The sequence below is a fragment of the Balaenoptera ricei genome, chromosome 12 (assembly GCF_028023285.1).
Source record: "Balaenoptera ricei isolate mBalRic1 chromosome 12, mBalRic1.hap2, whole genome shotgun sequence".
Taxonomy (NCBI): domain Eukaryota; kingdom Metazoa; phylum Chordata; class Mammalia; order Artiodactyla; family Balaenopteridae; genus Balaenoptera; species Balaenoptera ricei.
In genome coordinates, this window is record NC_082650.1 from 20,730,358 (window position 1) to 20,746,164 (window position 15,807).

Genomic DNA, 15,807 nt, shown 5'->3' on the forward strand with positions numbered 1-15,807 from the left:
GTCCCCTTTGCAGAGTTTGCGGCAGGGAGGGCAGCCTCATCAGCTTTGGCTCGCCGATCTGACAGGAGTGTGGTAATCCACTTCTCTTTCCAGCAGTTGTTTATTATTTTAATCAGCATCCTCCCTTCCACCACCCCTCACACACAGTTTAAAGTGAAGCTCACTCCCACTTCCTGGAGACCTCCCCGCCCCAAACTGCAGTACAGTATCTCTCAAATTATCTCAATCCTGAATGATCACAAGATCCATATTCCACTTTGGAGCCCACCCAAGAAAATAAAAGGGGCTGGGTGCACAGAACAATACAAATCATCAAACAAAACATGTGTGGTCAATTGTATTCTTTCTAAAAAGGTTTTGACAGTAAAGTGGATGGGGAAAATCCTTTTAAAGGAAAGTTGCTTTTTTTTTTTAATCTCATTGACTGTTTTCATGTGGGGAATATACTTGTTTCCAAAATAAAACTTAATAAGAGAAACTACTCAAAATATGAGTAATAACCAGTTATTTTTAAATGTGCCCTCCATTTTGATATTAAATTATTACTGGCACCGAGAGAAACACTATCTTCTACAAAGTGTTAAGAGTTTAAATGCTTTCAAAGAAAAAGTTGAATCCACTGCTATTATGGACATTTGCACTGCTACTATGGACATCATTCCAAGGCAAAAATGTGATTTTGTTTTTGCATTATATAGTTATTTAGTATAACAATAAAAGTATGACAGATATATTCATATGAAACATATTTCTCTAGTTGTGTGCAGAATTTCATCATAAATATGTAATGCTCATAAAAGTGACACTCTCACAAATGGAATGATGTTAATCTTAATATAACTAAGTTTTTTTTTTGCATCAGGGCATAGAGGAAAGGAAAAAATAACCCTGATATTAGAATGTGTATCTCCTAAAAGGCTATTTGAATTACTTAAATATCAAAATTGTTAGCACTCATATGGAGAAAGAGATTCTATTAACAACAGAAAAAAACCAAAATGCTATCAGGGAACAGTATACAGTGTAGTTATTATTTTTTGGATTTGCAAACCATTTTTCTTTCCACGTCATTCTCAACTTATTCATATCAGTATTTAAATAGCATGTGTTTTACATATGCGGATCTGTACAAAATTTAACAAGCTTTCATAAATATTTTCATCATTTATTCATAAAAACCAACATGTCTCCAGAGGCAAGCTGGCTTTGTGAGATTTCTAGCAGAATGTGTTTCACCTCAAAGCGCCCAATTCAGATTTATAGATAGACGCTACTAATTTCAAAAACAAGTTTGGTAAACTGATTGTCCAGAAATTTATAAATAAAATTAATCTGTGCAGTTTGTATCCAGAAAGAAAGCACTGACATCAGCATGAAGACCAATCATCAGAAACAGAGAGAAGAAACTTATACAGAAATTGACCAGGCCAACCCAGATCTGGGAGGGCTCTGGGGCCACATGCTGAGATCTTTCAGCAGCAACAAATAAACTTTTTACATAAATACAAGACAAAAGGAACCACCAGCACCAATACCACCTCCAGCACCACCATCACAAAAAAATAAATAAAGGAGAGAGAGAAAAAGAACAATCTTTCTCAGCTGGGCAAACTTCCAACTACCACCCAGGGTGCTGGATGACTGTGATGGGAGACATGTGCAAACATGCAACCCCCCATGCACATATCAGAAGAGCGAATGAAATAACAACTCTCTGTAACAACAGAGAGTACCACAGTCTTTCTCTTAAAAACAGTCTTATGTTTAGAGGGTTCTTATACCAAGACAAGAATGGTATCATTAGAGCTCCGAATATCTTGTATCCTTAGATACAAGATTCCCTTCTTTATCAGGGAAAAGAAGCAGTGTATTAGGGAATCTTCCCAAAAGACAAGAGCAGGGGAAACTTTATCAGCATGATTGGCACTTCAGTCCTAGAAGAGATAAAGACAGCATAAGGAAAGAGAGGAAAAGTATGTTCTCACATGGAATTCTAGAGTGGAGTGTCCAGAAGTCAGAGCCTCTGCCAGCCACTCGCCTCCCTGATGCTCCCTGCAAATGCTCGATACCCATTCTCAGGACTGACATCCTCTGCTTGGGGAGAAAAGGGAATACTTAAATAAAGCTCCCTACTCACAGTTATAAAATATCAAAAACTAGGAAGATACAGATGAACCTAGCTATGATGACACCCTTTTCAGGAGAAAAATGGAGGAAAATACTCAGTGGATCCACATGGAACCATTCAAAAGAAAAAATGTTTAAATGCTCACCTAATTTTAATAAGAGGGTAACTATATCCTCACTAAAACACTGGAAAGCAACTAAAAATGTTATTTTTTTAAATTGAGGTATAACTGACATTAACAATAGACAACTTATTTATGTAAAAGTCCAAAGATATTCCATAAAATTCAAATAGCTAAACACTTAATATATTATTCAAAAAGTACTGTGCTCTTTGATAACTGAGTGACACATTAGAAGAAAGACTTGTAAAATGTAAATGTGAATTGTTTTTATAACTGTGAGCACATTTTATTATGTATTTGTGTTTGATATCTATAAATAGGAATACTTTCTCAGTTTAAACTCTGTATACAAAATAACCTCTTGGTAATATTCCTTACATCTCCATAGCCCTTTCTTTTTTTTAAACCAAGTACCTCTTCGATAAATTATCTCCTGTAATTCTGTAATCATTAAAACAAAAAATACAGGCCCCCAGTGAAAGCACTGCATCACTAGAGAGACTTAGTAAATTGGATGATGAAATTTGAAGTAGTTGACATTTTGCCAGTCTAAACTAGTGTGCAAATAAATTGTGCACTAAACCTTCGAGAAGTGGAATAAACATAATATAATACTATCAATCTGTTTGTAACAGATCAACAAACACTGACTATCCTAAGATTCTCCAGTTAAATAAACCATGCCTCAAACATAGACAACATAGTTCCATGAGAAAGAGGTTACAGAACCAGAGAGAAGCACAGGAAAACTCAATAAAGGAATCAGTAAAATCTAAACCTAAATTACTTAATAAAAACCACATTCCACTGCCAAAATGAAGAGACCTAAATGTATATACGGCTTTGGCAAAAACTTTCAAAGGCTAGGTTAATTTAAAAACTTCTTACACTTAAAAACTATATTTCATTTAATTTGTTAAAAGATGACTTACTTATTTAGCAATTTCATCAAGGCAAGAAGACATTCTTTAAGGTTCAGTCAAATATAAGCAAAAAGAGAAGTCTAAATGCTTTGCTGGAAAACAATTTATGCCTTACCCATACAGTGGATCCTAAAGTACCCTTCTCACTAAACATAAACTTCACATTTATAAACACTGTAAAGACAAAGTATGTTTTCTATGCAAAACCTAACAGGTTTCTCTTTATATTGGTCAAGATAAAGAACAAAAAGAAAAGAAAAGAAAGGCTTCTTGGGAGCCTCTAAAGCAAAGCATATGGAGGTCAATAGGTGACTACAAATAAATCAGTACATCATGGCTTTATTCAAATTGAAGAGCTTCAGGCATGGGTAGAAAAATTTACTTATTATAAACCCATTCAGACTTAAGGAAAGATCCAGATTATAATGGCTTTGAAAGGAATATACACAATTATCTTTTTCATAACTTTTCTAACTTGGGGTTTATTTTAAAACCAACATAGACTCTACACCCCAATCATGATCTGAGATTTCAATCCATTGTCTACTGCCGCTGTGGTTCTATTAAGGGGAGACTACATTATAGCTTTCTAGTTAACATCAGCCAGCAACCAAGTCTGTCAGCTGGTAGCTATTTAAAGTAATATACAGCCCTAAAGGGCAGAAGGTTCAGTCTAAAATGGAGGCCTGGGCCCCCTGATGAAAAGCGGAACTCTCCTTTTATCCCAGGAAGTTCAGGCAATATGCTTTGTACACAAGGAGTTATTTTTAATGTTCATCTCTTCAATAATGTCATCTATTCTGATAATTATGCAGGTAGCAATTGGGAAATAAAAATTATAATTCATAAGAAAAAGATTCTATAAGTATTTCCATAACCTACGCCCAGAAGACTCTACTAGACATTTTTAAAGGCACAAAGAGCTTTTTTTTCTTAAGGGGAGTGGATGGGTGCGGTGGGGATGGAGGAAGAAAAATGCCAGCTGATCTGCTTCTGAATTAGCCAAGCAGGTGCAGGGGTCAGCCTTGAGCAACCTTCTAGATATTTAATGATTCAGACAGCACTTTATTAGGTGACTAAAAATAATGCCAAGATACGTTAATGTTTCAAAACCATATCCTTCCTAAAAATACGCAGCATCAGACAAGAGTGAAACCATCTCATACGGCCGAGCCTCACAATTCCAGATGTGTACTGACAGCACAAGCCTGTGGGATACGCAACCAAATTGCACAGGGCTTTGGAGAAGGTCCTTGAAGATTTTCTAAGGGTTTTCCAACTTTCCTCAGCTCCCCAGATTGAGAAAATTAAAGCCAAAATCGAAATACAAATTTTACTAATAACAACGAATGTGTCAAGATAAATCAAAATTGAAGGTGCTGTTTTCACTCCTAAGTAACACATTGGTACTCTTCTCAGGAGGGCAGTGTTTCTACAATCTGAATATGTATTTAAAAAACTGGACATTCAGTGAACCCCGAAGAAGTTCAGACTTACTCAGTGAGATCAGCTATGCTTACGTGTATAAAAGAAGCAGGGCTTTTGTGATGCTTGCAGGCCCATCCATTCAGAGCTGAGTTACTGCTTCAACTCTGATCCATGTTCCTGCCATCTTCCTGCTTAGCGTCCCATTTGGAATTCTCTGCAAAATCACACCCCAAACCTACTTCGACTCCTTAAGCATGATCCACCCTCACTAGTCTCAACAATAACCAGTCAATACACTTATCACATGAACCATTTATGCTTACAAATATGGCTCCCCTCAAAGTCATAGAGTACAATCATCCTTTTTTTCCCCCTGAGAATCTTTACTTTTATTTACTTTCTGTACCTTTATCTCCATTCCCTCATATATTTACACTAAGCAACGAGTTCTCCATTATGTCTTTGTTTCTGTCCCAAAAAGTTTCAAAAAAGTACTCTATAGACAGTGAACCCAGACAATGCGTTATGCAGCTCATAATAAAATCTGTAGGCTGACTAGAGAATGAGGAATTCCTATGTTTGATAGCATTAAGTTAAGCCATTACATTTCCTGGAGATTATTAAAAGCAGAGAGTTGACTTTTAAAAATCTGCCTAACTTGGGGCTGGGGATCATTTAGCAATATTCATCAAACAGTAAAATGCATATAAACTTTGAGTCAGAAATTCTACCTCTAGGAATTTAATTTGCAAGCATGCGTACACACATATGTACAAAGATGCTCAGTAAGTCATATCTGACGTAGCAAAAAGCTGAAAACAATCTAAATGTCCATCAGTAGGTAACCATGTAAATAAATTATGGTGGAGTCCCACAAAGGAATGCTGTACAGCTATGGGAAAGAGGGTGATGGTAGTTATGTGCTGATAAGAAGTAATCTCTAATATATATGTGTGTGTCTGTGTGTATACATATATATATATTGAGATTGATGTAGTTATGTTAAGGTACAATATATGACATACAGACAATATTTCTGGACTGAGATAAGAAAATAGCAATGACGGTTACCTCTGAGAGAAGGATTGGAAATACCAGTGCCTAGAATGGGACCCTTTCTTTTGTCTTTTCTAGTGTGTGAACATTTTACCATGGGCACGTGGTACGTTTTCCACACAAAATTAAGTCAAGAAATAGATGGAAAATTCCCAAGGAAAACACATTTATCTTTCTAGGTAGATAGCTATTAAAAAATGGTGGCCTCATTAGATCTGAAAGTAAATGCCACCGGAGACAATCATTTTTGTCTCTGAAAGCTTCAGAAGCTTTGAGGTGCCAGATGGTCTGACATTCTAGCAAATCAGCCCTCAACAGAAACAAGCCTTCAGCAGCAGTGGGCTGGTCAATGGTAAACTTTTCTAAAAGAGACAGAGACAAAGCCTTTTTGTTCTCATAAGTTACTCTATAACTAGTAACTCCAGCTTATTTAAGTAATAACTTTGTGTCTAAATAAGCATTATACAATTCAAGCTATTCTCTTCCTAAGGAAACCAGTACTCCTATTGTCATCTAATACTGTGATATTCTAATGGTACAAAAAATTGGGGAAGGCTTATAAAATCCATTGATATACACCCAAAAAAGGTCTAGCCTGATTTGTTCAAGGCAATTGAAGTATGGCTTCATCTTTCAAACTGGGCTAAGTGATCCTACCTAGTAGGTTGGCAGAGAGATTTGAGTATCAGGGCTCACTAATGGTTTAAGAGGTGCTGCAAATACAAACAGCAATTTCTTTCATGGATCTAAGTTACAGTAGTGAGAGAGAAAAGACCGTGGACCCTGTCCTGCTTGTTGTGTCTGGAGAAGGTATCCTTGATGCTCTAACAAAATACTGCAGGAAATGTACCAGTACAGGTTAAGCAACATTGGGATACCAAGATCTGGCAACTTCTTGTTTAAGGCTATATCAAATAGTTGAAGGAGGTTTATAATCTCTAGCTCCATATTAAATATTGTCAAGCCAAGGGTTTAGAGCACAATTTAAACCCAAAATTTGATCTGGCAGGTGTTTTAACTTTAAAATAAAACTACGAGACGATTGTAGTAATACAGCCTTTGAAAGCACAACACCGAATCTAGTATTTATGCTTATAAAAGGAGTCCTGGCATCAAAATTATAACCTTGGGAGGCTAAACAAATACCCAAGTGGTGTTGCTACTGCACAAAACCTTTTTGGAATATTGCTTCCGAGATGCCTTTATAATTAACAAGAAAGCCAAATAATAAAACTGATCTCATTTTTTTCGAACATATTGCCACTTTTACCAAAAGTTCTTGATACTATCATATCAGCCCTTCTATTTTTATTTAATGGCTCTCCAAATCCCAACCCCAAAATATCTAAACTGTAATGTAGCACTGTTCAATAGAACTTTCTGCAATGGTGGAAATATTCTCTATCTTTGATGTCCAAAAGAGTAGTATGGTTATCGAATACTTGAAATGTGGCTAGTGTGACTGAGGAACTACATTTTGATTTTGTTTAATTTTAGTTAATTTTAATTTAACTGTAAATAGTCACATGTGGCTAGTGGCCTTGCTATACATTCCAGGTGTTATTTCCTCACAATATTCTCAAGGATGTGCTTTTCTAACTTTCTCTAATACATACTTGCCTTTTTCTCTGTTGATAGGATTCTTTTCTCTTAAATAACAGCCTCCTTTTTTTCTATCTGTCCAAATTTTATCCAGCCATCAAGTTCCAATTCAATTTCCACCCTCTACTCAAAGCCCTGAACTATAGCTTTAACTCAATAACTTCCTTTCCACATTGGCTATCTCCATTATGCTGCACTATTATCCTGTACTTTACTTACACATAGCTTGTTTTGTCTAGAGGTTATTTTGTGAATTTGTTTTACCTTTCCTTTCACCTCATTAGGGAGTAAGCTCTTTGAGAGAAGGAGAAAAAGTTAATTTGTGCCTCAAATGACCTGTAGACTGCTTAACATATGGCCATTGTTCAATAAACAGTTTTTAATTGACAAGAGTAAAACAATTAGAATTTACTAAAATGATACACCCTTAATGTGATTTTATAATTGAAGAGAAAGTCATGATCTTGGTAGACTCTTATACAATTACAAAGTTACTAAAGGAGTTCATCTAATTCAACTTTCAAGTAAAAAATTCTAGGGGTTGCTTTAATCCATCTTTCCATTTTCAGAAAGGATCCCAAGTTACTCTAAAATTTTGTACGTATCTGACTCATAAATTTCCCCAAAGAAAGAGAGGTGCTAGTCCTTCTGTAAACCACTCAAGTTTAACTTCAAGATAGAAAAAGTTAATTTGACTTTATTTCTTGAGTCATACTTTAAATTTTAAAAGAAAGTGCTGCCCTCTTGTGAAATGAGGTAGAAGATTTATCATTTTACTGACAGTTGAGTAAATACTGCAACGGGATAAAAAGTTAAATTTTAACATTAAAACAAAATAGAGCTTATCTCCAAATTGTATGTATTTCCCCCTCTGAAGTCTCTCCCTCCTGGTCTTGGTGAATTTTCCAAACAAATGAGGAATGGGTCGTCATAGTGAACTACTTACACTGTACTATAACTGCAAAATAATGAATGAATGAATGACTGGTATAGTTTCACAATAATTAGAATAAAAGATTGTAGTTTTTTAATTTGTATTACCGAGGGGAGAATGGGAGGAAGAGCCAGTGAATGGTACATGAGTCAATGACAACATGGCAAGTCTAAAGTCAACTCACTGTATGACACTGGGCGACAGTTGTCTTCAAGTCCACTTATTTCCACATAAGGTGAGTATTCTAATAATAACCCAACTGCATAGATTTGTGTTGAGATTAAGTGAAACAGCAGAGGTAAAATAAAGTCTAACAATTGCAATATATTTTGTCCTTTATTCAGGCAACTATTATGTGGTACTAGGTACAAGGTACCAGGTACAGATAATAGTTACCACTTAAAAAAAAAGCCATGAAAGTATTACTTTGAAGGAGCTCACATTCAGAGCTATCCATGAAAATACAAGGAAAAGCCTTCCACGATTTCACGAAAAACAAATGTGAGCAGATTCACAATTCGCAGAAATGACTGCTATAAATCCTATGGGCTTTAAGGATCCAATAAATAGATCAATTAAATAGATCAATTTACTAAAAACTTCCTTGAGTGACAAATATAGATTATTTCAATCTAAGGGTACTAATAACTAGAATAGAAAGGAAAAAAAAAACCAAAACCAAATTTAGTGTTATTTAATAGTCTCCTCTCTTTCCACAGAGTATGCTTCTTAGAGAGAGATTTCACTTCCCCATCCCACCCACTCCTCTGGGAGTGAGATGAAAGGATGAGAGGTTAGCTGGACAAAGAGTAAAATAGTATATAGCAAGAGTAGACTAAACCATCTTGACTATTTTTCCAACATTAGCAATTCACCAGTTTTCACTTACCCCTCACACTGGGACACACATGTGAATAGCTTCCATTTACACATGAATATTAGGAACTGGTGTGCCCATAAAAGAACATGTTTAAAACTTGGAACATTCTTTGATTTGATTCTCAGCACTCTAAGGGAGTTGTCTATTTAATGTAATCTTCAGGAAATTCTTTTGTAATGTAGAAAATCTTCTGTCAAATTAAAAGTCACCCCCTGATATATTTGTTTTAGCAGTTTGAATTGTTATGCATGAGAGTTTTTTTTTTTTAACTTGGTAAAACAACTGACTTCTTGACTCGTATTATGATAGAGAATGAAGGAGTGTCTAGATAGCGAGGTGAAAAAGTGCCTTAAGGAAGAGTATGGATCTTATATTTAGTAATGTAATACATTTTTGGCACAGATTCCTTTAAAAAACCCCTTTAAAAAAACCTATAAAAATGCAGGAATGACAATCATGCTGTTCTATTATTCTAATTAGTTGCCTCTCTGTTCAAATACCAGACAGCCACAGAGGAACCTAGAAACATTTTGGTGAGCTGAGAAAAAAGATCTCCAATTAAATGTTAAGAAGAGAACATTAACATGCACATGATTTATAACATTTTAAATTAAATAATGCTTTGATTTTACTGGACTTAGGCAAAAAAAAAAAACGTTGACCCATCATACACTTCAGGGAATGCTTCTAACAAATAAATGATGGTTAAGAAGGTGGGAAAATATATGCCTCAGTAACTTTTCAAGCTGAATAAATTACATTTCACTAATTTTCTTAATCTTGTACAGGGGGTAGAAATTTGACAAAGTGAACTGTTAAGTATGTACGGTAAAATAGAAGTCGACCTAAGTCTTGTTACCATTTATTTAATCAGGTAAAACAGAATCTGTTCAATGAGCCATATTAAAGATCAACAAGAAAAAGTTTTCAAGTTCAAAGAATAAGAGAAATGTGCCCCCCTAGCGTGTGCTAAATAATGTTTTCAATAAAGGTGTGTTGATTCAATGTGATGGACCAATGAACACCATTTTGACGTACATTTTTTTAAAGAGGTGCTTTCTCCCTCCTCCTCTCTCTAGCAGTCAACCTATGGGCATCTCCCACTTGCTGCCAGTCAGGACCATGCTCCCAGCAACTGAGAACACTGACCAACACAGCTTTCTACATGTCTCCCTCCCCCCGCATTTTTTTCCCTTAATCCCCAACATCCCCTCTATTCAGCACGAATTTGTTAATTACCAACTTTAAGGCTGCTTTCTCTGGTTCATTTTATTTTATTTTCTTCAGATTCATACTTATTTGCTCTAACCCTTAATATTTTGTCTCCTGTTATTAATCAAAGAGCGAGGGCCAACCTACCTTGTTGACTTGTATTAACTACCTTGTTAATACTGCAAAGTACCATCTACCACGTGGATCATATTTGTGTCATTTACCTAAATCCTCGTGTTTTCTCTATTTTCAAATTGAACTAGGTGCAAGGTCCAAGTCAGAGAACTAGTCAGAGAGACTTTTTCAAAACTAATTTTAGAGTTCATTTAAAACAGTGTAAGAGGATGATAAAGATAATACGTATATTGGGACCCACAAAATGGAGGCCACCCCAGTGGCCCAACCCAGGTCACAAATCTGAACCTAAGTCAGCTTGCACTTATGGGAAACACCTCATATCAAGGAAACAGCATACACCAATCACAATCAGCCACAGCTAGCTTACCTTCCTCTAGAAAACGGGACCTTTTAGCCTTATAAGAAAATCCCGACCTCCTAGCTAACCATGTCCTTGTTTCCCCACTGCCTCTTCTAAATGCAATACAACTCACTTCTGCCACAGATCCCTCAGGAAGAGCGCCCCATTGCTTGTGAGGCACTGTACTCTCCTAATCCATGGACTGCTTCCCTTGAATAAAGGACATCAAACTTACTAAATGGTATTATTTTTGTCACTTGACAAGGATGAAGATTAGGAATTTTTTCTTAATTAACACTGAGTTTTGTACCTGGTTCTATAGGGTTTTGCTTTTCCTAAATGGCACTGATTTTCTTCAGCAATTATGGGGCCATGCTTTATTCACATGTATCCCTCTTATGCAAATGTAAAAATAAATTATAGTCATATGTGACACCATATTAAAGAGAAAAGTTTCCTACTGATTTTTCTCTTTTCAGGAAGATGATGAAAATAATTAACTAAACCACAAACATGGCAAGCCATAGACACTAGAAACTCAACGGTACATGCAAAACGTAATTTTGAAAAGTGTACACATGCATGTATGTATAAGTATACAGCAGTACAATTTCTGATCCAGTCTCAGGACATAAATCTTTAATAAAACCCAGTTATTTATAAAATAAATGGAAACTTGCATATTTCCAACAAAACTATCCAATTCAACCTACTCGTCACTGGACAAAGTTAAACTCATTTTCTTCCTGTTTTTCCTGCAGCCAATACTTTTAACTTGAACCTAGACCTTGGGTAGTTCCCTTAAAACATATTATTTTCCAGTTCTTTCTGATAAATCAAAACTTAAACTTCCACTTTTGAAGTCCCCTCCCCATTTCTTCCATGAAACTCTCTAATTCTAAAATGGTGACCACTCATTTTACTTTCTAGACCTCATCATTCTCTGAGAGAAACAAGAGTCTTTGATGACACAGTACCTTTAACTTTTGCCTTATACTTTACCTCCATGCATCAACAAATTCTCCAGGACAATGTGCTATGATCTTCACTAAAGCTGTATGATTATGTTGGATGGAAGAGCTACTGAAAAAGAGTGCTTTGGGTTCTGATAGACTCCATGGGGAAATCAAAAGTTAGTCTATGTAAATTGAGGAGCAAAAATTATTAAACTAGGCTCAGAGTCAAAATTTTCTTCATTACAGAACATCTATTTAAGAAGCACATCCCATAATACATCACACAGTTGTAAATGTAACTTATGCAGGGAAGTCAATATAATAAAATCATACCAATATTTATTCCCCTAATTCTAAAGGTGACTACCCTTTATACTCAGAATAAACAACTGCCCTATTAGAAAAAGATCTCCTTCTTTATGGATTGGGGATATTGTATCAGTGTCTTTAAAATTTTCTAAAAACAAAGAAATAATTTCCAGTTAAAAGATAAGAAAATGGAAAGTTCTGGAGTTCCTTGAGAGGGTGGAGGAAGTGGGTAGATTTGTGACATTTTATCTCTAAACTGACCTTCTGTCACTACTTCATAAAACAGTTGGGATTGAGCCATAAGCACTGCAACTTGTCTGAGAGGGAGGAAAGCAAACACAGAACACAGAAATTTAAAAACATTCCTCCCAAATACCTCAAAATATATTTTACCTCCTGGGATTAGGGTTAAAAAAACAAAAGATCGCATGAAAAAAAGAAATTGATTATGGCGAAAATGATATCAGATTAGCAGGAAGTTAAAGAGAAATGACTAGAAAGAAGATCTAAACATGACTAGGCCAACTAAGAAAAAAAACTGAAGCTTTATACAATATTTAAACCTCTGTGGACCCACACTACAAATTAAATCCACACCTGTGAAATTTCCTGGCTCCTAATACAGGGTATTTGTACAAGTAGTATAAATTTAAAGGAAAATTAGCTATGATTAAAAAAGAAGTTCAAACCATGCTTTTGCAGGTTTTTAACTAAGTCAAAATTGGCTAACCCACACACAGACACTCATTAGGAAAATACCATCTTTTCAAAAAGGGACATACACTCTATGCCTTGTTTGAGATCTCATTAACTTGGAATAAGTTCCAGTCAAAGGCAAACAGGTTTTACATACCGTACTAGATTTTAATTACAGCTAAATACAGTTGCTAATTTTGTATTCATGTAAACACCTGCACTGCCTGTGTCAAGATTCCTGAGCAATAAGATTTCTGTGAACCTAAAAGCATAAAATGGACCAATCACAAATTAATTACCTTATTCATGGAAATATTATTCAGATCTTGAGTATTTTTGCCTTATGAACTGAGTTCTGCTTAACGGAATTTACTGAAAGCAAGACAAACTCAAACTCTAAAATTAGTATTTTGTTATATCACTTAGTATAATATCCAGAATCTATGACTACCTTAGGACCAAAGAATAATTTCAATAATCCGTTATTATCATTGGTGAGAATGTGTTAGTATCACTAAGATACTAACATTTAAGGATGTAATTTTTATTAATTCATCCTCCTCTATTCCAGAAAAAAAAATTCTCTTATTTTACTTTACTTACTTATTAGTCTGAAATAGAAAGTCTTTGTCCAAGAACTTTTGGTCTTTAAATAAAAAAGGGGGAAAAAAAAAAACTGGCAATACAAACTACTTCAACTGCATTAAATGAAAATAACTCCAGTACATTTTGGATTGCAAAAACAACAAAGATCACAGTTGAGAAGCAGCTCTTTTAAAAACATTTTGATCTATAATATAAATATTGGGACCATGTTGGCAGACTTTCATACAAACCCCTAATAATAACAGTTGTTAAAACAAGTATTCATATAGCAATTTTCATGAGACCAGAGCTTTGAACAAATAAATATAAACTGTGCTCATGATTATATGTCTCCCTGACTCAAATCTGGATGTTGCAAGATGCTCTTTAAGGAATATAAAAATAAAGTAAGTCATTCTTTTTCTGGCAATTTCTCAGGAAATCATAAGCTAATAATCTTAGTTGAGAATAAATATATAAATTTCATTTATGATACCTGTTCAGAAAATAGGTGCAAAAGAAAGTTTAGACTTTGTCTATTAAGTAGTCTATTCTTGCAAATACTTTCAAGCTTAACAGTAAACCATAAAGTTTCTGAGGTTCTTTAGTAATATAGCAAAGGATGTTTGCAGTGGATTTTAGAGGGTTCTCTCATCTACATTTATATAATGATTCAGTTAATACAGTGATTTACCATAATTATATTATTAGTAGTATGATCATTATAATAATCAGTATGATGATTCCACCTAAAATAAACTTGATAAGTATTTCCCAATTTCTATATGAACCTCTGACACAATGAAGAACTGCCTGTCAATGCGTCGGATTCCAAAATTTCTTCCTTACATTAAAGAGGGGAGAAAAAGGTGCCTCGTGATATGTCTTATCTTCCCCTTCTGCTGATATCACAGAACAAACTCACATTTTCAAAAGATGATCCTTCCTCTATTCAAATGTAATGATCATGACTCTTTTAGTTTTCTCTTCTTTTTTTTAACCTAAAATAGTTTCTTTGCTAAACCGCTTTTCTTAAACTCCTTTTTAGTGTTAGATTTTATAGCTTTATCTTAATGTTGCCCGCATAATTTCTGGCACATGCTGGAGTCTTTCCTGGAAATAGCCCCTCTTTCACATTCCCCTGATAATGCTTCATGCCCCTTTGGCCAGGTTAATGCCAACACATTTTCCTTTCTACAGATGGTAACTTCTAGAAAGTATGCTTTGACAATCTCAAGACTTGGTTAAGCGCCCCCTCCCTCTACCTAGCAACTCCCATAGCGGCTTCCTGCAGACAGCCCTAATACAACACCTGCCACCGTACCTTGCCTGTTCATATGGTTTTGTGATTAAAGAAATACTGGCAGTAAAAGCAATAAGACAAGAAAAAAAAGTAAGAAGCAATAGGACTTGGTATTGGATTGCCTGCATGTGGCAAATGATAGAGAGAAAGTCTTCAAGAAGGATGCCTAAATTTCTGTCTTGGGTAACCGGGCAAGATTAAGCAAACAAAGGACTACAGTAAGAGACATGCATTTGGGTTTTTAAAGGGTCTGTGAAATCACCAATTGAAATATCTAGTAAGCAGTTAGACATAAGAATTTAGAGCTAAAGAAAGACAAATGCTGGAGATAACAACACACACACAACTTCCAAAAATAATTTTTAATACTATTGTTAATCCAAAGCATGAATTAGTAACTCTGATTAATTGAAAATCAATTATAATCTAATTTTCCAAACATATATCCTAGGCCTAATTTCCTTGCTAAGAAAATGGATACTGTGTTACTAAGAATTCTACATACAAAGGCAAACAAGGATAGACCTATGTGAAATGACTTCTCTCATTGCCAAACAAAAACTCTAGTGATTTACCACCTGTGAATCCATGCTCAAGGGCAGCATCTAGGGTCCAGAGATAAGCAGTCCCAAAGGGTATAAAATCAATATTGACCACATTCAAAATATAACACTGCAGACTCAGAGAACAGAAAAATCCATGAAATATATTTTCAATTTAAATATGTTGCCGAAGAATAAAAACAGTGTAACTATATCAACAAGGATGATAACAAATGGACAAGAGCTTATCTTAAGCTTTCATCTTAAGGATGAAATGGTCACTACCTTTAAAAAAAAAATTACCCTGCATTTCAAATTTGTTTAAAATGTTTCAACTAGAAAATCATTAGTGTTTTTAAAATAGTGCTCTCATTTGATAAAAAGCTTTCCTGAGTTTGTGAACTACATTAACCATTTGGAGTACTTCAGCACCAACATCTATTTTGAAAAAGCAGTTTCCTGAATGTTATCTTGATGCTTAGAGCTTCCAAAGTCCTAAAATTATACAGAGTGGCATCTAACAATAACTGGTGCATAAGGGCAAATAGATCTCTTCTGTTAATAATAATTTTCCAAATCTCCTAATTTACTAAAATTGTTTAAATGGCTCATGTAAAGAAGACATAATAACTCTCTCCCCTCAGAAAAAGA

At 35.0% G+C, this 15,807-nt stretch overlaps 1 protein-coding gene across 7 annotated transcripts in view; it reads right to left on the reverse strand.

Moving 5' to 3' along the window:
* UTRN (utrophin) overlaps window positions 1-15,807 on the reverse strand; it is a 501,645-nt gene that overhangs the window by 168,081 nt on the left and 317,757 nt on the right. The gene's annotated exons all lie outside the window — the stretch shown is intronic.